The 24,798-nt window shown below is 37.6% G+C and overlaps 1 long non-coding RNA gene across 1 annotated transcript; it reads right to left on the bottom strand.

The window, feature by feature from the left end:
* Positions 1–1,237: 1,237 nt before the first annotated feature.
* Positions 1,238–24,436, bottom strand: LOC121831623 (uncharacterized). Its single transcript, XR_013053097.1, has 2 exons — positions 23,711–24,436; positions 1,238–1,304 (listed from the first exon to the last, which is right to left on the bottom strand). It is a non-coding gene; the product is annotated as an uncharacterized LOC121831623 (long non-coding RNA).
* Positions 24,437–24,798: the final 362 nt, after the last annotated feature.

The following is a 24,798-nucleotide window of genomic DNA, read 5'->3' as shown; positions in this document are numbered from 1 at the left end:
TGCTGACTGAAAGCAACTTCTCTGAAATGAATGTGAGTTACCAAACAAGTGTGGCTACATCTAAGATTGTATAATATGTGCAGAAATGGAAAAATGTCATTTTTAATTCTCAGAACTTATTATACCTATCAGAAACTATTCTCCTTTTTGTCTTTCTGTATTAGGCTCCATCTATGACCCAAATGGACCAAAATCTATCGAAAAGAAAGTCTTCCATTTAATGTGATTGTACTTGCAGATTGAGGAGTAGAAAATAGAAAATATTATTAATACTGAGAAAATCAATCTTCCAACTTTCGAAGCTGACTTCTTGTTCCTTCCCATTTGTTTCTATTTATCATTACCTGTTGGCTTTTATGGGCCAGTGATGGTATTTACTTTTGATGAGGTTACTTTATTTCAAGTCCAGAGACTGGAACAAGCCATTATTCACTAATAAGCATCATTTATTTTCATTTGATTTCTTGGGTTCTTAGTTCGTGGATGCTTATTAAATTGAATAATAAATACACTTGAGGACTCTGGAATATTGCAAAACATTTTCTTCTTGATGTTCTTGAGATAAAAACATTTACAAGATCATGTGACCTCTGTATTTGATTTCCCCTACTGCTGCCCCTGAGTGACCTTGGGTACTTACTACTGAGCATTCTGTGGCTATAAAGTGCAGTGGAGCTTTAGAAGCATCTGAGATTTTAAGTTTTTTGAGGTTTTATTTTTATTTTATTTATGTGTAGGTGTGTGTGTGGTGTGTGTGTGTGTGTGTGTGTGTGTGTGTGTGTGTGTGTGTATGTATGTGTGTGTGTATGCCATGTGTGTGAATGCCTGCAGAGGCCATAAGAGTGCATAAGATACCATGAAGTTAGGGTGTTTGACAGTTGAGTCTCACCCGATGTGGGTCCTGGGAAGAGAATCTCAGTCCACTGGAAGACCAAGAAGTGCTCTTAATCACTAAGATTATGATCACTATCTCTCTAGCCCCCAATTTTGAGTTCTTTAGAGATTAATCAATTAATGTTCTTAATTTTACGGAACAAAATTTAAACCACATCCATGTTAATTACCTGGACTTGAGTTCTCATTTAGGGCAGAAACTCAGTTCTCGATGAACATTATATAAATTCACATCATGTAAATAAAAATGATGCTGTAGTTTTTATCTTAATTATAAGACAGTCAATCCCAGTTGATTCCTCCCCCATTTCAGGTATCTTGGCCTTGAGCCAGCATTGTGCTACCTCACAATCCTGCCATGATGTGTCCTTGTGCAGCTGTGTTGCTTAGGTGGCCATTTAAAACTTGACCTAGAAACCACAAAGATTACAAATGGTATGAATTCTAAAAAAGTTATTGTGTTTATTAAAGTTTATTATTTGCTGATAGTTTCATATAGATATTGATACATTATACAATTAGTAAATATTATCAAAAATATGCATTTTTTTTTAAAAATACCGATTCCCTGCCACCTTCCAGCCAACTACTTCGCACTCCATTATATTGAAATGGAAAAAGAAAAGCATTAACACTCTAAATTTCCTAAGCTTATGTAAAATTCTACTTTTGTTTCTGGCAAAGATATTCTTCTTAAGAGTTTTAAGTACAGTTTTTAAGGGAAAGGAGTCTCCTCCAAATCATTCAATGTTACCCTTTCCTATTGGTTTTTAAATGTAGGTGTATTTGTAACATTGGAATTCTAGGAATGTAGTTCTTTTTAGACAGGAGAATGTAAAGGAGTCCCCCAGCAATCAGAATGTTTTAGCATGATTTCCAACAGAACTCTGAAGCTGAGCTAGCTATTCAAACAAAATGTGCTTGATATTTTTAAAAAATTGAGAGTCTAAGAAGAAAGCTACAATCCTCATATGTATGTTCCACTATTTAAATCCCATGAGGGTATCTTTCAGGAAAAAAAAATATGTTACCAAATCCCTTATAAATGCATGGAAATTTAAAATTGAATCGAGTCATACACCTTTGAAAGTAATTGGACTACTATTTAGTACATTAGCAGATACTCAATATCTTTGTGGCTTTAAAAAATGTGATCCTTGAGCAGGGCAGTGGTGGCGCACACCTTTAATCCCAGCACTCGGGAGGCAGAGGCAGGCGGATCCCTGTGAGTTCGAGGCCAGCCTGGACTACCAAGTGAGTCCCAGGAAAGGCGCAAAGCTACACAGAGAAACCCTGTCTGGAAAAACCAAAAAAAAAAAAAAAAAAAAAAAAATGTGATCCTGGTTGACTTAGTGCAGCATGATAATTCTTAGTATTTTAATAAGCAATGATATTTTGGTATTAGGGCATCATTGTAAGTAGGTGTTTCAAGCATTCCATTGTAAATGATGCATTCAGTCATGTGATCCTTTAAAATTCACCATTTGATTTTTTTTAACCAACTACTTAAATCTCATAGTTCAAACCAAAGATATTCACTTTTACTGAAAATTTGATCTTTGAGAATGTTTTATTCGAAAACAACCTTCTTCCTTTTGTGCTTCTAATCATTTTCCTCCCTTAGGATTCTGTTTACAGTGTAAATTTTGAGAAAATGTGAGTAAACAAATCTTTGAGAAACAAGGCACACACACATACAAAATAACCTGTCTCTGTGATTTAAAAGGCATATCAAAGATCATCCATAGCTTCCTGGGAGTCAGTTTTATGGGTCAGTGGGTGTGGGGAGAAAAAGTATCTGAGGCTGGTAACAGTTCCCAGAGGAGGACCCAAGGAACATCATTCCTGTAAACTCTTAGAGGAAACAAGTGTTTCTGGTTACATAAACATATGAAGTATTCGTTTTTAATCTCTTTTCTGGAGAGTCACAAGTCCTTAGTCATATTAAATGTCCTGAGAACTTTGCCAAAATTTTGAAACAGATCTTATAAAATGTATTTATCAAACATTTTAAAAATAGAACTCGGGAACATGCTACTGACATTTTGTAAAACAATAATAGCAGACAATACCACATAGATACTGTTTTTAAGATTAATTATTTTCATTTTATCTGTGAGTGCTTACGTGTACGCATGTGTACCTACATGTTTATATGTACACCACATGTTCACAGGCTAGAGGAAGCCAGGCAAGGGCACTAGATCCTTTGGAACTGGAGGTACAGGTACTTGTGAGTCACTTGATGTGGGTTCTGGGAACTGAACCCCAGTCCTCTGCTAGAACATCAGATGCTCTTTTTAATAGCTGAGTGCTGTAGGATGGTCTGTATGTCAAATTACTCGGATTGGTCAATAAATAAAACACTGATTGGCCAGTGGCTATGCAGGAAGTATAGGCGGGACTAACAGAGAGGAGAAAAGAAAGAACAGGAAGGCGGAAGGAGTCACTGCCAGCCACCACCATGACCAGCAGCATGTGAAGACACCAGTAAGCCACGAGCCATGTGGCAAGGTATAGATTTATAGAAATGGATTAATTTAAGCTATAAGAACAGTTAGCAAGAAGCCTGCCAGAGCCATACAGTTTGTAAGCAATATAGGTCTCTGTTTTTACTTGGTTGGGTCTGAGCGGCTGTGGGACTGGTGGTAGACAGAGATTTATCCTGATTGTGGGCAAGGCAGGAAAACTCTAGCTACAGCTGAGCCACCTAGGTAGATAATTTACAGACCGATGAGACAGAAGTAGGGCAGGGGGGAAAAGTGAAAGACAGACACATAGGAGTCTAGCTAATTTGAGATTCTTAAACTCTTAGACATTTTCCTTAAAAGACAGAGGCCTTTAAAAATGAGGTTATTAGATGAATGGATATAAAACTAGAATTACTTAAATTAGTACATTGCCACATATTTTTAATAAGTGATCTGAACTCAATAGATCTCACTGTATTTCCTAAGTATGAAGCAAATTAGAATGATTAAGTTCCTTGCCTCCAATCAGTTATTGTTTTAGACAGGGGCACATTCTGACATAAAACTAGCTTTAGTCCATAGCCCACTTGCTATTCATTATGCCACAGTCCCATTACCTTCTCTGAAAACAAACAAACAAAAAAACTAAACAAGGAAACAAATAACCTGACTTAAAAATTGGGTTACAGAAATGAATTGACTATTCTCAAAATACACAAATTTCTAGTAAATACTTAAAATATGTTCAAGGAAGTTCAAATTACTTTGAGATGCCATCTTACCAAGTTAGAAAAATGATTTTCATTATGAAAAATGACAACAAACACAAATGAGAATGCAGAAATGAGGGAAACCTTACATACTGTTGATTGTGAAAACTGATACAGCCAGTATAGAAATACGTATGGTGATTTCTCAAAATAAACAAACAAAACAACAAGAATAACAAAACCCCAAAACAACAAACAGACAATAGCAACAGCAACAACAACAACAGAACTCAAAAAAACCTAGAAGTACAAATTGCATATGATCCGACTGTACCATTCTTGGACTGTACCCTATCACAGGCATGCTTGCACATTCAGTAGCATCCCATGAGGAAATGTCTCTCTCCAAATGGTCCCATTCCACTTAATCACTTTGTACTATAATGTCATAAACTCTGCCTGTCTTCTACACTTTACTTTTTTACATCCCATCTAGATTCATTCAACAGGGATTACAATGAATGAGGTTCACTGTGAGATCTCAGAAACTGTGAGCAGGGCAAAGGGTCAGTTGCTCTTGTCAGCTACTAGGCAGGCCTAATGGCCATGGGGAATTGACATTCACTACCAAAGTTGGTCTTACTCAGTTTCACGTCTATGGGAGTAAACTCTTGTTTACTTGGCTCAATTTCATTTTCCTTGATGCTCCGTTATCCAAGTTGTGGTGGTCAGAAATGTTTAGACTTCAGCAGATGCTAATTGCTTAATACTGGAGTTTTAATGAATAAATTTTGCTAAATTATTTAATACTCAACTACAGAAATGATGAAATGGCTCAGTAGGCAAAGGCACTTGCTGCCAAGCTTCATGACTTGAGTCTGAGGACACACATGGTAGAAAAAGATAGCCAATTTAAACAAATTATCCTCCAACCACTACACAGACACCATTACACACACACACACACACACACACACACACACACACACACACACACATACACACACAGAGTTTGATTCTTTTCTTCTCATAGTACTTCAACTTAGAATGAATAAGTTCTACTATCTATGCATCCTATTCCTTGTTCTCATGTTTTTATAAGCTGATGCCAAAGCTAAGTATGTAACTTTTGATGTCCCCATTTGAGAGCCCTGCTATACTTTTGAAACTGAGTACAGAAGTGTAAATGATAAGGATTATTACATAGTATATTGCTAATGTTCACCATCTGAAAAATCCTAAAACACCCTTTAATATAATATCTTTTATTTATTATTTGACAGTTTCATACATGTAAATGAGTTATCTGGAATTTATGTACTCCTTACACATCCCCCACCCTGTCACACTTCCTCCAACTGATCTTGTTGGCTTGATCTTATACAGGTAAGCATAGCTGTCTTGAGAACAGTCATGTCATGTCTGTCTTATCCTCCAGCCCTTATATCCTTTCTGGTTATGTCTTCAGTGACTTTCATTGGGCCTTGGAGTATTATAGGAGGTTTGATATGGAAGTTCCATCTAACCCCGAGCACTCAATAGTCACTTACGCTCAGCACTTTGACTAATTATGAGTCTCTGGATTGACTATTGTCCATTACAAAGAAATGCTTATTTGGTCATGGTTGAGGGCAGCATTAATCTATGTATATAAACACAATTATTTAGAAGACAGTTTGATAACATGTTTATTTATCAACATAACAATAGTAGGTTCCTCCCATTGTTTCCATAGCCATGGGATTTTTGCCAGGTTTTCAGTATCAGACATGAATTCCCTTTTGTGAAGCAAGCCTCAAATCTAATCTAAAAACAGTTGGTTACTCTTATAACCTTTATGCCACCATTGTATCAGTGAGTACAACTTGTATGACAAGTTGGTGCTGTAGCATGCAAGGCTCACTGCTAGGTTACACCATTGATAGTTTTTTCCTCCAGCAGCCTCTATACCACCTTCTGGATTAAAACATTTTTTTGTTGTTGGCATTATAAAGTCGTAAATTTCCTGGTTGAATGATATGTGTTTATAAGTATGTACATGTCATAAGTACATTTTCCTCATAAGTACCTTTTTCTCAAGAAATAATAAAAAAGGGGGTGATTAATAGGAATGTTATAGAATACTGATTGCTACTTGAATTACATATGCTTCCAAAGCAAATAAATGAATTTTCTTACTTTTATATTAACCTAGTTGTATTGATCAGACTGTTGAACACATGTTGGATTTGACCTTGTTTACTGGCAATAACTCCAAAGGAGACAATTTACATTCTATAGAGCTTCAGAAATATCTTTACTTGTAATATTTAATGTGTTGACATAATTTTAATTGCTGATTCTCAAATTATACACCAGGAGGAAATAATTAAAATAATTTGTGTCATTATTGATTTCCTTCCACAGTAGAGAAGTGTGGAAAATAGGCCATAATAGAACTATAACAGAAAGCTACAAATTGATTCTACTGATTATACTCACAAGTCAAATGATAGCTTTATATAAGGCAGGTCACTTTAGCCTGATTGTGTCAGAACAGGTTTTCCTGAAAGACTCACTGTGGCCCAGGTGACCTATTTTGTTTCCTTTATGTGTCTCAGACTTTTCATTTTGAAATACTATACCTTGGAATATGAAAGTGATTGATATGAATGGACATGACCTAACCCATTTCTCCTCCCTGCTCTTAGCCTTGTCACTTCAGACTCTCAACTGGTTTCTCTAGACCTGAAAAGCAAGAGGAACAGCCAGAAAACAGGGTTGTTTGCTGGCTCCGCTTTTCTAACTCCTGTTTCGTGTCCATAGAAGCCTTTCATATCCTTGGTGTTTTTTTTATTGTGAATGCTTCAGCAAGTAACTCATAGTCTGCTGGAAATAAATTGTGATCAGGCTCATGCTGCTTCTTTTCCATGCATACATATATACATACATAATGCATATATAATTAATATATGTATAAAATAATCAATATATTATATTATATGTGTAAATATGTATATGTAATATAATGCATATATATTATATGTATATAATATAGGTAATATATTGTAATATGTATATATGTATACATGTATATGTAGTATATATGTAATATAATGCAAATATATATTAAACCTCCCACAAAATCCTTCAAAAGCACATAACCTGTTTAAGGACATACCAGTAGTAATCAGTTGTATTAGTCACTATTCTGTTTCAAATTTTGATAGGTCTAAGAAAAAAAATAGAAGGATGATTTATTGACTTATGTAATTAAAGACTCCAAGGTTCATTAATCGTTTATGTAGCTGGATTCAAGAGGTTCAGTTGATGTTTCTTAGTTTTCAGTTTCTGTCTTGTCCATCATTGCTTCTGCATATTTTGGCTTTGCTATCAATGAGACTTGTTCCACTGTGGCAGTATGATGGCTCTCACAGCCAGACGAAAATGCTTCACTCATTATATTTAATGAAAGTGACAAGCTCCATTTTTACCAGCATCCAAAAAAGTCCCAGGCTGACTCTAATTGGACCAATTACAGTCTGGTAGTCATTTTTGATGTTCACAGGAAAGAAATATGCTCTAGAGGGAGGTCTGGGTCCCTTACCTACCTTGGGCCTGGGACCATATAAGGTTTTATGACAATGCATGGGATTTAATATAATGGTAGACTGACATCCAAATGGGGAGCTGTTATGAGAAAATAGTACTGGAAGTTGATACAGGTGGTAGTAACCACAGATATGCATGCTGGAGGTCAAACAGCCTCCAAACTCAGGTTTATGTTGATGAGGATTGTTACTAATATAATCTTCAAGTTCTTCATGTTGACACTGTGCAATGTCCCCTTCTAACTCTCATATCCACCAAAGCATTTAACCCAATACATTTGTTGACATTTCTCCTTACTAAAAGACAGCATGGGAATAGTCAAACAACATTGCTTTCAGAAACTTCATATGTGCTTTTTGCATTTTATTTCTTAGTTATTAAATTAACAACAAGTAGTTGAATATCTTAGAAGCTGGAGTCTTCCTTTCTTCCTAGTTTGAACAGCGTACAGTGGCTACCGTAAGTCACAGTATAGAAAATCTTTTATGTTTATAACAGCCTGATCTCTGCTTTGGGTTTTCATAAGTACATCTTGCTTTCAAAGAGCTGATTCTCTTCAAATAACTCAAGGAATAAGCATCCTTAATTGTTCTAGAATTCTATCCTCTAAGATCCTGATCAGATATTTAACATCATGAAGAGATGTTCTCAGAAGCTAGGTGTCCCCAGGAGACCGTGATTGGACTCTTGCTTCCATGACAAATCTCCTATCTTGTGTAGCCAGTTTTTCATAATTACAGCTTTTAGAACAAGTGCATATTATGTTTGTGAGAAGTAGAATGAGCATGGAATTTCCTTTCACAGTCAGAGGGGTAAAAATTTGCATCCAGACCATCAGCCCAGGCTGTTGCAATGTGAATAAATCTCATAAAAAGTTAATGGGATATGGATAATATTTATAAAATAATACATGTAATATGTGAAAAATTATAAAGGAATTAGTTTTTCCATAAGAAATGTCTCTTTTCCTATTTTATGTCTTCATCCTCTGGTATACAATTGCTATGATAGGTGCTAGTTTCATTTCATTCTGTTATTGTGATATAAAGATCTCTGACCAAAAGAAACTTAAGGGTAGAAAGGGGTTATTTGGCTTACATGTCCAGATCACATTCCATTACTGAAGCAAGTTAGGGTAAGAGCTCAAGACAGGGACCTAGAGGCAGAAACTAGGAAAAGATGAGACTTGCTGTCTTGCTATGCAGTTCACTATCACTTAGCTAGTATTTAAAATATATGTAGTACAATACCACATGCTTAGGAAGGTACAGTGCTTCCTACAGTGGGTGGGTCCTTCCACATCAATTAATAATGAAGACAAAACCACACAGACATGCCAACAGCACAATCTAATATAGGCAATTCTCCAGTTGAGGCTTCTCCTCTCAGATGACTCTAGGCTGTGTCAAGTTGACACTTAAGGCTACTAAAGACATAATCAAATAAGAAAAGGCCCATTTAAGGTATACTTCAAGCAGCCTTGAGCCTTTTGTTGAGGACAGAAAAATCTGAATGATAGCACTGATATTATATATGATTCATATAGTCATTTTGTAGAATAGCATAGCTCATTGCTGTTTTCCTATGTCAATATGCTTGTTTGAGTGCTGTGGAATATTCCTTTACACTGTGTGAATATATGTTGCTGTGATTGGTTTAATAAATAAGCTGACTGTCCAGCAGCTGGGCAGGAAGAGATTGGGCAGGAAAGCCAGACTAGGAGAATGCTGGGAGAAGGGCAGAGTCTGGAGTTGACAACAGTTGCAAAAAGAAGCAAGATGGGCATGCCATGCTGAGAGAAGGTAACAAGCCACGTGACAAAGTGTAGGTAAGAAATGTGGGTTAATTTAAATGTAAGAGTTAGCTAGTAACAAGCCTGAGAAATTGTCCAAGCATTTAATTATAATTAATATTAAGACTCTGAATGGTTATTTGAGAGTGACTGCCACCACAGGAAAACTCTGCCTACAAATGTTACCCAATGTGGGACTTAGTAGGATCAGGATCCATCCCTGGTTCATGAACTCACTTTTTGGAGCCCACTACCTATTGTAGGGGACCTTGCACAGCCTTGCACGGGGGGCGGGGGAGGTTGGACATGATTCATTTGAATGTACCAGGCTCTGCTGACTGGTTCAATAAAGAAGCTGACTGTCTAATAGCTGGGTAGGAAGTAATTGGGCATGAGAGCCAGACTAAGAGAATGCTGGGAGGAAGAAGGGCAGGCAGATTTGGGGTCACAAGCAGATGTAGAGAGAAGCAAGATGGGCATGCTGTACTGAGAGAAGGTAACAAGCCACATGGCAAAGCATAGGTGAGAAAAATTGGTTAATTTAAATGTAAGAGTTAGCTAGTAACAAGCCTGAGCTATTGGCCGAACATTTACAATTAATATTAAGTCTCTGAGTGTTTATTTGAGAGAGGCTGCCTGCACAGGAGAACTCTGCCTACATTTGAGAATAAAGTAGAAGCATAATTAGAGTTATTTCTTGATTGTTAGCTTTTTAATGTGGACCATTAACTTCCTCTGTGAATAACACATCAAAACAGATATTTCTCCAGTCACTTTAATGGATATTTTTGAGCATATACACCTCAGAATTATTTTTTCTTCATTTATTTTCTACCTTAATGTATCATATACAATGATCATAGTACATATGGGCATGGAAATTAACAGAATGAGAGAAGAGACGAGAAGAGGTGAGAAAAAGCATGCTTATTCCACTGAAGCCATAAAGTAAAACAAACACTGAAGACATATGCTGTGCTTTTCTTTGAACAGTGCATTATTCATACATGAAAAGTTTTAATACTTGTATCTATATGGTAAGCTTTAACAATGGCCCAGAAAGCACTCTCTAATGGCAATAAGGCATAGATTTGTCTTCTTAAATAGTTAGCACTCTGGTATCCCACCTGACCTTAAGAAAATGCCAAGTAATTCTCTGGAAATAGAACTATAAAATGGTAACCTCTTCGAAGGATAGCTCTGTCTGTAACAGGTCTACAAATCATTTCCATTTCTCAGTAGAAATCAATACCTAACTGTTGTTTAATTGGAGAATGTAGTGTGACCTAATCATCTTGATGAGGTCCTCTATCCAGGAAGTTCATCCCTGGGGAAAACAGGATGAGCCTCAGGAATAAGGAGTTAATTGCAGAAAGATAATGAGCATGGTTTCAATCAGGCTGAAAAAGAGAGAGAGAGAGAGAAGATGGGATAGAGAACTTAAATCTCAAGGTTCTGATTTACCTACTTTATCATTAATTAGCATGAACTTTAATTAAGTATGACACCAAAGTAGGTACTGTGCCAAAGACACAGACTAAACTTATTAGCCAGGTCTGAAAGAGACAAACTACAAACTGAAATCTGGTCTTGGACTTTCCTTTAGCATCTAAGTGTAAGGGGCTCCATACAATGATGTGAAGAATAAAGATGCTTTCAGCCATCTCCCTTCTTGTTCATAAATCCTTCTTCTCTTCCTTGGCTTATAGGCAGGTTAACCTTTCATTTCAGACTGTATAGAGAAGCAATATCTCCACCAGACAACTTTAACTTGCTGTGTTAAAAATCAAAATGAAACAGACAATCTCAGCAGTGGTTCTCAATTTGTGGGTCATGACCCCATTGGGGGTTGCATAACAAATATCCTGCATAGCAGATATTTACATTGCAATTCATAACAGTAGCAAAATTACAGTTATGAAGTAACAACAAAATAATTTTAAGGTTCGGAGCACCACATTATGAGTCACTGTATTTAAGGAAACATTAGGAAGGTTGAGAACCACTGAAACACAGCACAAAATGGTCCTCTGATAAAATCATTCCCTGTGGAAGCATGCATGATTCATGTTGCTTGGACCAAGAGCTGTGTGCTGGCATGCTGTAAAAATTGCACAAAGTATTATCAGCTCTAGTTTTCAAATCCTGATAGAAAATAATATGAGGAATCCTTTTGTTGTAAGGCTTATTATTTTAAAGAACTGATAGAGAAAAACTACACAAGACAGGACACTGCCTGTCTTAAAGAGTCAATAAATAAATATTGATGGGGTATTGCTCATAATTATGGCTGCTACTCTTTGCCTGCATTTTAATGTAAATCAATCAACAAATGAGTACATTAGAAGATTCAGTTAAAAAAAAAAAAGACACATTCTAAGAAGCCAAAGGCAATTTGTTATACTGTGAAAATGTAGCATAAATTTGCTTATAAACATATATTTGGGACCAATAGCAGAATAATATGATGAAGGTAACATGATAATTTGCTAGACCTTTATTGTATAATCACTAAATTAACAAGGACCAGGCAGAAAAATAAACTGACAAGCATTATGAGAGAAGTAAGCCTCACTCTTGGATGAAGTAACATTTTAGCATGGGAGATACATAAAATGAGTATCTGTTGTGTGACTTGCAACTTTTCATGTCTACACAAAGTATTAGTCATTTGCATGGCATTGAAGGAGTCAGATTGAATTATCCAGTGGATAAATTGAGGGATGATGTTTAGAGCAATAAAATTATGGCATGGGTTTTGAACAGCTAGAGGTATGTGAACATGTACCTGAGTGGTGATTATTTGTATACATGGTACAGTATCTAGGCATGAGATCAATTAAGACTGAGAAAATTCTTGAGGTTTCCAGATGACATAGTCCAGTTTTTTCTTAGAATATTAAGTCTGTTAGAAATTATGTCAATATATTGGCAAGAGGAGTGGAGGGGCAAGAATCGAGACATTTTAGGTAAGATCTAGAGCCCAGATTGAAGAGGAAAGAATTTTTGAATTTGGCAAACAATGTTATTGATGATATCCTTTAGATAAATGCTAGAGGGGTTCCAGTAGGAAAATGAAGTAATAATGAGTAATGCATAAGAGTAGTTTGCTCTATGCATTTAAGAAGCTTGATAGTTGAAAGAGGCTGGGAGATAGAGGAGTTCATGAAGTTGAATGGAAGAAGTCTTTTCTTTATTTTACAATAAATATACACAGAGAGTAATGAAAATGAATCAGTGTGCACAAGATAGAAAACAGCTAAGTGATGAGGATTCCACAGAAGTGGAATAAAATCAATTCCTAAATATCAGGAATGGTCTTGGTAATAGTAGGGTCCACTTTTTTTTTAAGTTAATAAAGAATGAATTAGTCTTAAAGAAACTCTCACTCAGTTCTCCAATTCTCTTCTTGTTCTTTTTCTGGTAAAATTGATAGTGTGAAGTTATGGCGATTTAAAATCTAAATGCTTGAGTTACTCTATCACACAGATGTGAGTAACAAGAATGAAGGTGTTGTAGGAATTAGGCAAAGTGACAGTTGGTGTGGGTTATAGCTTATGTACCTTTCTATTGTCAGCACCAAACACTAAATCATGTGTCAGACCCAATTTAAAATTGGTGAGTCCCAGGAGGCAGCATAGATACATGTTGTACCTCTCCATGGTCCTGAATTCCTTTTATGTTTTGCTAAGATAAATTTATGAAATTTATCTCTTTTATTGTGAGGACATTGCAAATCCCTTTTGCAAAGTAGTGGATACACTGTTAATAACCCAGCACATTTTAGAAGCAGTATGCTTCTAGGGAAGATGTAGATGGCTATGTCACTGATGACTCAGAAATGATTTTTTTTTTTAATGGAAGCTATACTAGAGGAACTTGTTCTAATCTTAAAGTCCTGTTAAGTCTTGAGGGGAGAAAAAGCCTTTTTTTGAATCTGGCAGGTCTCAGTCCAGAAGCACTCAGTGCCTAGGAGAGCACTGCGATTCCTGAGGCATTTCACAGCTCTAAAGGCTACTGTATGACACATTTTTCTTTAGCAATTCAGTTAAATCAAGTCCCGAATCTCCCAAGACCATTTAACCTCAGCCTCCATTTGTTCTTCTCTGTGTTGAAATTAACCACAGTGCTAAAAGATGTAATCCCCTCTTGATATGATCATGAATTGAGTAAATCCAAAAGCCAACAGAACTGAAGTGAAGTGTAGCATTGTCCTTTCTAAGAGACTAAGTGCCGGTATAAATCTCTAGACGTAGGAAGACACAAGAAAATTATTTTTGAAGTCTCTGATTAAACACAGTAAATTAGTTAAGTGCCACCACTGAGATTTGTCCTTTGGAAGAAGAGTTCAGAACTCCAGAGAGAAACTGTTGGAGACCTGAAGAAAGGGATAAATTCTATCTGAGAAAACCATACATGCTATTGAAGAAAATAGGCAAGTGTCCACAGAGATCTTAGAAGTTACAGGTATGACTACTTTTATGAAAGCAGAAGGGGAAAGATTTTATTTTTCAAGAGGCTGAAGATGACACTTTGAGGACTGTAGAAAAGCTTCACCATTAAGAAGACAGTAGCACTCTTTACCCAGAGTCCTTTAGATAAGCGTCTGGCCAGTTCACAGCAGGTGTTTTGCTTCATTCCTGAATACAATCATTGCACCATGCAAGAGGTCTTAAGCAAACATGGCTTCAATGGCTTAAGAACACTTAAGCTTTTTTCTTTACCTTTGCCAATATTATCGAGGTAGTGTGTGTGTGTGTGTGTGTGTGTGTGTGTGTGTGTGTGTGTGTGTGTGTGTATGTGTGTGTGTTGTATATATATTTTTGTGTGTATATACATTCATGTGTGTGTGCATGTGAAAGCCATAGGTCAACATTGGCTGTCTTCCTCAAACATATTCCACCTTAGTTTTGAGATATTCTCTCGCTGAACTTGGAGCTCCTTGACTCTACTAGACTGGTTGGCCAATGAGCTCCACGGATTTGTCTGTCTCTGCTGTGATTCCTTCCCAGGGTGCAAGAGTCATAGACACTTGCCACCTCTCCCTGCTTTTACAGGTGTGTTGAGAATCTGAACTCTGTTCCTCATGCTCGCATGGCAGGCCCTTTGCCAATGATTCCATTTCCTCAGCTCCTCATGGTAGTGCTTTGTGGCTCCCTTTAGTCTAATCTTTAAATATTCTCCTCTGCATCGCCACCCAAGTCTTCTATTGCCATAAAAAATGTAGGAAGACACCACTTTCTTGCTGGTTTTCGAGAAGGTATGAAGTTCCCATTGGGCCATAATTGGAAACCAGGCTGAAGGCTTAGCAATTAATACCCAGTGAAAATATATGAATACGGCAAGAAATGTTATTGCCTGGGTTTTTTGACTAAACTTCTGCCAGCTCTTACAATGTTTTATGCAGAGATGTTGGCATACTCAATAAATCTTGACTGGCTGTTGTCCAGGAGAAATTATCGCCAACCCGATGAAGGATCTCTGGATTCTTTTTAGGAGAGAGAGAGGGGAGAAGGCATGGTTCTGGTTCATTCTGAGTTGTGCATTATACATTAAATTAAAATATATGTTTCACCCATTTAGCGGTCTGAATAATAAAAGCCATATACAGCTGCAGCAGCTCTGCTCTATGCATTTTAATGACTGATTTGTGAATATACTAGAATTATAGCTGCTATTCAAATATTTTCCCATTTTAAGAAGTCACAAATCCCTCCCTTTAAAAATGCACAGACAAACAGTTTATAATCTTTTAATAATTTGTACAAAAGAGTTTTAAAGCTTAGGCTATGTGGAAATTATTTGTTTTAGGACCAGTAAATACAATAGGCTTGTCAATATGGTATTTAAATAACTGTCAAAATATTTGGAGTGTCTCTAACAAAGGGAACCTAACTCGATTTCTGCATTCAAATGAATTCTAAATAGAAAAAGTGATATACAGTTCAAAAAGCAGCATTAGACTATAAAGCACCTCTCCGCCTCTCCCAGGAATTATGATCTACTGCTCAAATAGACTTTTAAATGGTTGCTGAGTTTTCAGGCTTCTCAGATGTTCATGCTTAAATCAGTTTGCACTAGTTAAGTAGAGTCACAATTAGAATTGTAATTTCTTTTCTCTCTGTTTTTAACCAATTGTGAAGAAAGCTAATAAAATTGGGGAACGAACATCTGCACCCTTTAATATGATAACTAGGTTTCAGAAGGGTGGAACACGCTTTGTTAACCTCTGGAGTTCATCTTTTTTTTTTCCTCTCTCAGCATAACACCCATTTTGATACTGGAGCCCTGCGCTCTTTGTGTAATGTCTCATAAATCACAAACCAGAAGATTTCTCTAATGGGCTCAAAAACCCAGGAAAATCAGAATCAATTTATAAGGAAAAATGATATAACAAAAGCAGTAGTATCAAAGCTTCAATTTCTTGTGAAAATGCACAAAAGTATGTATCAGCTAAGCAAAAGTTCAGGATGTCTATGATTAATGTAAGAAAATTCTCCATTGCTTCCTGTAAGTTCAGATGGTCTTTCAGGGGCTGGAAATGGGTCTGTAATGTGGAGGTCTGTGGAATCTTTGTCGGAGCTGAGGACCTGAAGGAATCCCCTTTATTGTCTATTCATTTCATCCCCAAATAACTCTCAGTATCTTAATATTACCCCTAGGATCTCATTTTAGAAAGGATGGTTTCAAAGAAAACAATTTGAAGAAATTTCAAGTGGTAGGAAATAAAATTTTATTTCTAATACATCTATGGTTTGTAACATGGGCAATTCAAACTTCCTCCTAAGCAGTTTTTGGCATCTGTAAAGTGATCTAAATGTCCATTATGAGTGTTAATTTAAGAGCAATCATTTAGGAATTAGTTTTTCAGGGAAAGAATCAGCAAAATCTTTTTTAAAGGGTCAGGTAATAAGTTAAACATTTGCAGATCTCTTAGGGATGCTCGGTCATAATTATTCAACCTGGTCACCAAGCTGCAAAATCCACAAAGATAAATGTAAACATATATAAGTGCTTGACACTTTTCCCCCATGAACTGGAGTTTGGTAATCCCTATTATAAAGAAAAGATGGATGATTGGTGAGTATTGTATATGGGGAGGGTAGGTGATAGCATTTTGAGCATTTCTTTTGGAATTTGCTATGGAAAGTTTCATCGCCAACAACAGTTTATAGAAGAAATCTCTTTCCTTTGGGTCTGGAAAAATGCCCCAGTGGGTAAAGTTCCTCCAAGCCTGATGATCTGAACTCATGGAATTTATTCTGAGGACAAGTAGAGTAGGGCATAGGAAGTGATGCTATTATTTCCTGACCCTTGATTATGTATAACTTGGCAGTTCACCATTAAAACTTAATAGTACAGCATTTGAGAAGTTACTGCCCATCAAAAGTGCTGGCAGTTAGAGTGAATCCTCTAAGATAACCAATAATATAGAGAGCATAAGATTAATTTCCCATTTAATCCATAACTCCAAATCTCAAAACTCATTGAAGTCATTTTCTTTCATTTGTCCATCATAGCTCAAAAGTCCCGTTGTCAAGGCTGGGGAAGTGGCAGAGCAGTTATGAACACTCTGCTTTTACAGAGGGTGCAGTTCTCTGCCCAGTGCCCACAACAGGCATCTCACAATCATCTTTAACTCCGGTTCGAAAGGATCTGACACTCTCTTATCGACTCCACAGGCCCAAGGCATGCATGTAATATACATACACATATGCAGGCATAACACTCATATGCATAAAATACACATTGTCAGAGTCAGAGGATCAGGAAGATTGCTGTGAGGCTGTGTCTTCGAGTAATGTCAGACAAAGTCTCACCAACATGATTGCCTAAACATGAGCTGAACAAGGACAACAATAGATATGCCAATGTGAAGGGTAGAAAGCCAGAAAGGCCTCAATCCTATGTGGAGAATGAAAGGCAACCCAGGAATCCTAAAGGTAGTAGAATTAGTTTTTTTCCAGGGAAGAGCACACCAATTGTTTTTCCAATACCAGGTGGTTACACACACACATACACACACACACATACACACACACACACACACACACACACACACACACACACTTACATACCTGACAACAACTAATGAAAAAAGAGGCCTTGAATTTGAAAGAAAGGCTATGACAGGGTTTGGAGAGAGGAAAGGGAAGGACAAAATGATGTCATTTTATTAGAATTTCAAAAACAAAAGAAATCATTTTTAAAGAACAGAGACAGAAGTGAAAGAATACAGAAAGATTGGAAATAGAAAAGGCAGGAACATTGGTGGCAAATTGCCAGAGTATGCCCCTCTTTGAATCAACCACACTCCAAGCACTGAACATTGTACTTCCAAACACGATATATCTGCAAGACCCCCACAGGCTGTGAGGACTTATGGGGATTCCAGTCTCTGGCCATGAACAGCAGGCTGGAGATATGTCAGTATTCCAGATAATTAGCATTGCTGGACTTCAGTGGCTCAGAGCTTGTCTGATCTCTGATTGCCCATGCTTTGGTCACATAAGCTGATTCCAGCCTCATTTCTTATTTTATCCTTCTGCCTTGCAGAATACTGCCTTTGACCAAAGAGCCAGTAATAGGCTCCATTTGCTTTCAATTTCCCCATTCTTCTTTACCAATTGGAAAAATAAGTCCCTCTCTGAAGCCTTCTGAACTTCTGTAATAACTCCATCTATGAAAAGACACACAGAGAAATGCCAAAAGCATTGGAAACTAAAACCTTTTAAGGATACATGTACTTAATACACTCTTCCCTGGTATGACTACCCAGTAGAGACGAGTCCCTTAGTAGGTCATTATGTGGTTTACAAGTCAGAATCCATGCTGCAGAAGCGTATCCAGTTAGGCATGGCAGTGAATGGCTGTGATCTCAGCATTTAGGAGATAGAGGGAAGAAGATAAGACATCCAAGGCCAGACTCAAGCACATGGTGAGTTCGAGGCCAGTCTGGCCTATTAAAACCTCATCAACTAAAACCCAAATATGCATGAAAGAAATATTGTTTTGAGATAACTGCTGTCCTAAATTCTACTGGGATGATTGTATTGTATACAATCTTTACACCTATGTTGTCTTTGACTGGTAAGTTTCTAAAACTCTCTGGCTTCTGAGTGTGGCTTTGCTAGTGTAGTGACCCTTTATTGGGAGAGTAGGAGTAGTTTCCGTATTGGTCACACTATTACTAGTAGTTATTTACTAAATGTACATCACATACTTTGCATATGCTAATCCACGGGCTGAACATGCGAGTTCTATTACAGCAGCATTGACATCTCCCTGTTGGGTATAAAAATGGATGATACAGTGAAACTAGATAATCTGCCCAAGGTCACAGAGCTCCCGGGAGCACCACTAGGTATTCTCTGTCATCAAACCCATTCAGTCTGGCAGTCTGCATGGAATGCAGTTTGATCTGCTGTGCCAAAGTTCCCCCATCTTTCTTATGGGCCCCACTTCACTAGATATTTAATATTTGAATGTTCTGTCTCAACTAGAATTCAAACTCCTTGACGGCAGGGATTGCCTCCCCAATGCTTTCTGCCCGGTAAGGGTCAACATGAAAGCATCTATGGCAAAGAATCAATAGGTTAAAAAGAGAATTCTGAAATTCGGGAACTTACTAGAGACTCTTCAGGTTAAGTTCCCCTTTGTTCTATCTTCTGTGAAGTTTGTATAACTTTGTGTGACCTGACAGTTATTAAACTCTGCCTCCCTTGGTGAAAATAGCCAGGCATAAGCACATATACTGTCCTATCAATGACTAAAGATGTGGTTGGCCTTTGCTTTCTACATATTAAATACTTACTCTTAGCTGGGGATGAGCTATGGATCTCACACTTGACTTTACCTTTTACAGTTTCTGGACTAGCTACCAGTACTGATCCCATACTAAAGATGAGAAAACTAGAATTTAGGGAGATGTGATCATAATACAAGGAAGTAGTGAGTTGCATTAACATTTAGGTGCTTTTCTTTCAGAGCGCAAGACTTTTTACATCTTCTAGATTCTGGCTTTTCGGAGCCTAGTTTTTCATGATGCTGTTAGAGTTTGTTTTGTTTTGTTTTTCGAGACAGAATTTCTCTGTGAAACAGTCCTGGCTGTCCTGGAACTCGCTCTGTAGACTAGGCTGACCTCAAACCCACAGAGATCCGCCTGCCTCTGCCTCCTGAGTGCTGGGATTAAAGGTGTGCGCCACCACTGCCCAGCTTAGAGTTATGTTTTGAAGATACAAGTTACTAATTTATGGCTTCTTTTCTGCTGACAACTTGTCACTCTAGTTTCAATGATAGATACTATATATTCTGAATGTTCTATCCTCATTTTACCATAGTCAACACTCATCATTCCTAGAGCAACATGGCAGATTTATGCTAGTGGGGAGGTTGGGACTCATAGGTGTTAAGGAATTTACTCAAACTCATCAATAATTTCCACCTGTAATAATGTTCAAATGAAATTCAGCTGAAAGGAAACCCCAACCCTTATCCATACTCCACTTATCCTGCCTTCTAGTGAACTAGTTCATACATTTCATGATTTTTTAAATATTAAAATAATCCATAGAACTTCTTATAACTGCAATTACTATGTACTAACTTACTGAAATAGTATAAATTAATGGAGTGTTCTCAAATTTACCAGTGGTATGTTTTTGAGTTTTGTTTAAAATATTTCCTGTGTGTAGTATTCATTCCATATATTTCTTTTTTGAGGCCAATTTCTTCCAGTTAATCATATTTATTAAAACACAGCTTAAAGCATTGAAATAAGAACTAAATGAAACAAGAAGACAATGGTTGACAATGTATAGAAGCCAGATTGGGGATTTATTGTCTTTCAAGAATCATTAATTATTAACAATCACTAGTCTACAGAGCGAGATCCAGGATAGGCACCAAAACTACACAGAGAAACCATGTCTCAAAATAAATAAATAAATAAATAAATAAAATAAAATAAAACAAACAAACAAAAACCAAAACCAAACCAAACCAAAACAACAACAACAACAACAACAAAAAAAAAACAAGCACTAGTGAATGGTGGAAGTCCATGAACTATAGACTAGTGGCTGTGGAGCCCCCACGGGACTGGACTAGGCCCTCTGGATATGGAAAATGGTTGTTTGGCTTGAACTGTTTGGGGGCACCCAGACGGGGATCAGGATCCATCCTTGGTGCATGTGCAGGCTTTGGGGAGCCCAATGCCTGTAGTGTGATTTGTAGCTAGAGTTTTCCTGCCTTGCCCACAGTCAGGACAAATCTTTGTCACCCACCAGTTCCACATCCACTCATATCTGACCAAGTAAACACAGAGACTTATATTGCATACAAACTGTATGGCCATGGCAGGCTTCTTGCTAACTGTTCTTAAAACTTAAATTAATCCATTTCCATAAATCTATACCTTGCCACGGTGCTCGTGGCTTACCAGCATCTTCACATGCTGCTTGTCATGGTGGCAGCTGGCAGTGACTCCTTCCGCCTTCCTGTTCTTTCTTTTCTCCTCTCTGTTAGTCCCACCTATACTTTCTGCCTAGCCACTGGCCAATCGGTGTTTTATTTATTGACCAATCAGAGTAATTTGACATACAGCAGTGATTGCTTGCAATCCCACAGCAGTGATTGCTTGCAGGGCCTTGGTGCAGTAGGGAGAGGCCTGGACTTGCCTAGGCTCAGTGTGCAGGGCTCTGCTGACTCCCCATGGGACACCTTGATTTGGGGGTTGTGGGGATGTGGGGTGGCTTGGGAGGGAGGGCTGGGGGTAGAAGGAGGGAGAAGACAAGATCTGTGGGTAGCATGTAGAGTGAGTAGAAAATTTCTTAATAAAGAAAAAAACCACCAGTGAATAAAAACAAATATTTTTGTGCCACCTCTTTACTCATTAGGAATAAAACAAGATGAGATTCATCCAACACCAACTTAATCTGCTTGAGTGCTGAAAATTTGGAAAAAGCATCAATGTAGTTGAAAAAAGAGAGAGAGAGAATAGACTTTCTGAGCATTCTGATTGATTGAAGGTTAAAAGGAAATGCGTCCTTTTCCTTTCCTTGGGCTTAAGTCCTGTGGGGATGTCTCAAGATCTTCAAATAGTTCCTTCCAAGGGAGAAAAATCCCAGTACTTATGACATGCCACCTCAGTGCCTGGGGACTCCCTGTCATCTCACTTTGGAAAAGTAGTTGGTGAGCTATGCAGATCACGAAGATTGGGTAATAAAACCCCACCACCATCAAGCTAAGGAAATCTATTGCTCACCTCTTCTATTAATAGAGTTGAGCTTCGATTTCACACTGCAAAAAGCAAAGATTTATTTTGCTTACTTGAATCTCAAAGCTTGAGTGGTCTCCGATTTGGGAAATGTAAATTCTGCCTCCCTTTAAACTAAATAATGCTTCTATTTATAACACTTGTCATAGCCCTTCCAAACCTTTATTCTCTTCTTCCACGGAAAGCGCTGTACTATTCCTCCTCTAATGTTTCTAGCAGAGTATGTTTAGATTTATTAGAAAATACGAAAAGTAAGAGCCAGTATCTCTGGGGTGCAGGATTGAGCCTGGAGAGCTGTTGCCCATTCCAGCCTTTTACAAATGAGAAGTGGGGGGAAAAATCCACCTTCTTCATTTGTAAATTCACATGGAACCATGCTTGTCATTGAGATGTTGATAGGCAATGCATGCTGTGAGTTTTGTTTAAAGGCAATTCCCATTTGTCAGGATGATCTTATTGTTTGGGCATCTATCATTTAGAAAACAAGGGGGGGTGACAAGACAGGCCAAATACCAGATAAGCAGGTAATAGACAACTCTGCTTCCAGTTTTTATGTGTGAAAGAATTTCTCTGTTGAGCCGGGAACAATTAAACACAAAATGAACATAACTAGCCATTGGGTGGCACTGTTGCTCCATTGAGGTCTTATTGAAAGAGCATTTTTCTTATATTAAAAAAGAAAAGAAAATGAAGAATGATTGTGCCTTAAAGAAATTAGCATTGTCTAAGTGAGAAAATTGGTTTTCCTCTGTTTCTTTGATTTTTTTTTGTGTACACTAAACATTTCTTGACCAAGGTATAACAATTCTATATTCAGCTGCTGATATTAGCTGTGTGACCAGTGCCACCTACCTTTTCCTGTTCATGATTTTGATTCCATAGCCAACCCAGTAAGGGAAATATTACAGGTTGGTTAACAATGCTTGGTATGGGAGTAGAATAGTGGGATGGTGACATACTGGATGCTCTTGCTTTGGCTTACATTTAGAACTTTAACCCCCACATGGTGGCTCATATCTATGCCCCCAGCAACTGAGAGGATGGGGCAAGATCACTGTGAGTTCAAGGCCATCCTGGGCTTTATGGTGAATTCCAGGCCAGCCTGTGTCAGTGTGAGACCTAGTCTCAAACAAACAGAAAGTAAAACAAAGCAAGAAAACCAAGCTCTAAATACTGTGGACTAACCATAAGTCTAAATTGTGTATTATCATGGGGGCTAGAATAGAAAAAATATGGCCAGAAGAGAAAGAAAAGTAATGATGGGTGATATGTTCAGATACAATATCGATGATGCATGTTGTTCAATTCTGATCATGAGAATATGACCAGAATTTAACATGTCATCCTTTCTTGCCTCACTCAATATAGGCCAGAGTTTTTAAAAAGATTACAAGAAACTGGTGTCATCCCCACTATGGCAAGAACGGATGAGAGTGACCGAAGCTAAAGGGATGAAGTCAATCAATGAAGTCTCATCAGTCTTTCTAAAACTCAAAGCCAGAATCACATATTCATCTTAGCGTTTTGAGCATTATGTCTATTTGATTTCTAACTTATTGTGGTTTTAAAATTATTATAGACCACATAAATATGTGACTCTTTGAATGTCTTTTTCTACCTCTTTACTTCTAGTAGTCTGTGACATTATTAAACATACTGTAGAGTTCCTTATCACCAAGGAAATAGGTATTAATTACTATTGATGAGGTGAATGTTTAAAGCCCACTGGTTGTACACATAAGCAACCAAAGAGGGCTACCTTTTACTTTATTAAACAATGCAATTCTGTTCCAAGCAGAATCTGTCTTGTGACTTGAGAAATACACCTTCTCTTCCATGGGATAGTGCTTAAATACACAGTGTTGGTAATGCCATTATGGCTTACTGACCCTTTCTTTGTGTGTCACTGCTCTAAATCTTTTATACATTTAACTTTTCCAGTAATATATGGGGTAATAATCTTATCCCCACTTACAAGATGATGAGACTTAAGTAGGAGCCGGTCTTCAACTAGGACAGGTTGATCCTCTGCGTTGGCTGATATCTTAGTTGCTTTTAAATGGAGCTCAGCCAAGGATATTCCCAAACAAAGAAGTCTTTCTCTGCTCACTTGCCCTCTTGTTTCTTGCCCCCCCGTTGTTTCTGAGGCAAGTAATAGAAACTAGAACACCCTTTCCTCATAACTACCCGTAGTTGAACTATTCCTTTAAATTATCCCACTCTTTTCTGTAAATGTTGGCCACAAAGAATTTAAGAACATCATTTGAGCAAAATCTTGATGCATAGACAGGGACAAAGAAAGGGTACAACAGAGGGACAAGGGAGAAGCTATACAAACAGGATTGGTGGGCTTTTCCACTCACTCAATTCTCATTATCTCAGGTTCCTTTTGTCCAATTAAGTTGCTACATAACTGTCTTTGCTTCACTGAACCTATAGATAAAAGCCAGACAGCTTCTTCTTTCTCCTTTGAATAGTCAGCTTGAAGACTCCCATGCTACATACAGTTTTTATTAAATACATCTATTATGCCATTTTATCTTCAGTTGTCTTTGATATGGGGTATCCATGATGACCCCAGTGATGGGTGAAGAAAGCCCCACCCATTCCTTCCCAACTCAGTGACTATCACTGAAATGTGTTTGCAACATTTGCTTAGAAAGGAGATTGAGCCAGTGTTGGAAGGAGAAAAGAATGGCTGTTGAAGCTGCACTCCATGTTGCAAATGAGTTCCATTTAACAAGGAACATGGTGGCCATGCTATTACAAGAAAGTGTCCTTGGGGGAGTCTTTAATTGCTTCTTCCTCTTTAAGTAGCATGTCATAGTATTCCCTCTACCTAAACATGTTTTGCTCCCTGGAGGCTTTCGGCAAATATAATATTCTATGACTCATTACATTTACATTGTCCTTCTAACGTCCTCTACAGGAGACTGCTTTGGCTGATCACCTGTCTCTGGCTCTGATCCAGGCACAACTAAAGTTGTGTGGGGGCCAGAGGAGGGCAAGGCTTTTGTTGAGTGACAGAAAACCAGTGAAGGTCTTTATGATAGACAGAATAAT

The sequence above is a fragment of the Peromyscus maniculatus genome, chromosome 8, assembly GCF_049852395.1.
Source record: "Peromyscus maniculatus bairdii isolate BWxNUB_F1_BW_parent chromosome 8, HU_Pman_BW_mat_3.1, whole genome shotgun sequence".
Taxonomy (NCBI): Eukaryota; Metazoa; Chordata; class Mammalia; order Rodentia; family Cricetidae; genus Peromyscus; species Peromyscus maniculatus.
This window is presented reverse-complemented; position numbering and strand designations above follow the sequence as displayed.